This window comes from Lethenteron reissneri, chromosome 23 (genome assembly GCF_015708825.2).
Source record: "Lethenteron reissneri isolate LAM-NWPU_2019-01 chromosome 23, ASM1570882v1, whole genome shotgun sequence".
Classification (NCBI taxonomy): domain Eukaryota; kingdom Metazoa; phylum Chordata; class Hyperoartia; order Petromyzontiformes; family Petromyzontidae; genus Lethenteron; species Lethenteron reissneri.
In genome coordinates, this window is record NC_083801.1 from 20,198,593 (window position 1) to 20,199,348 (window position 756).

The following is a 756-nucleotide window of genomic DNA, read 5'->3' on the forward strand; positions in this document are numbered from 1 at the left end:
AAATAAACTGTGCAGTGTGTAGGTTGCAGACACGACACCACGGATGACGACAGAGTGAGTCTTCCTGGCAGCAATCACATACGTGCATGCGTCTCCGATGGCATTATTAATACAAAACCGTGAAAAAGCGTGACTTTAAAAAGTCAACTGTTGTACAGGTTTTTTTTATTCAACGTCAGCATCTGTACCAAGGTCCCCCTCGCGTTTCTGGTGAGTGCGTCCTATTTCAACGTGATTTTGCCGACTCTGTGGAACGGCGGGGTGGGGGGGTCTATGGTGGGTGGGATAGGAGTGAAGAAGATCGGAGTGAAGTCGCGGTCGGAGCAGAGCGGGGAACGAGGGGGGGGGGGTGTCAAGCGAGCGGACAGGAACGAGCCCAAATGACGCTACTTTCGAATTCCCAGCAAAAAAGCCCAACAGGCGAAGCCGCTGACTCAGCGAACCTGCGATGCAGTGCACGGGAGGTGGAACGGACTTTGTGACACTTACGCGCCGGGAGGGAGCGAAGCTGAGTTTGCGGGCATGGACGACAGCGGAGAGCGAGAGAGGGGAGAGAGTGCGTGTGTGTGTGGGGGGCGGGTGGTGTGTGGCGAGGGGCGTGGGTCGTACTCAAAGTGCCTCGCCTCCCCACCATCCAACCCCACCACCACCACAATCACCACCGCCACTACTACTACCAGCAGCAGCAGCAGCAGCACCCCCCATCGGCACACCCCCCACCCTCTCCAACTTCCACTCGCTCCTCCTAGGGCACCG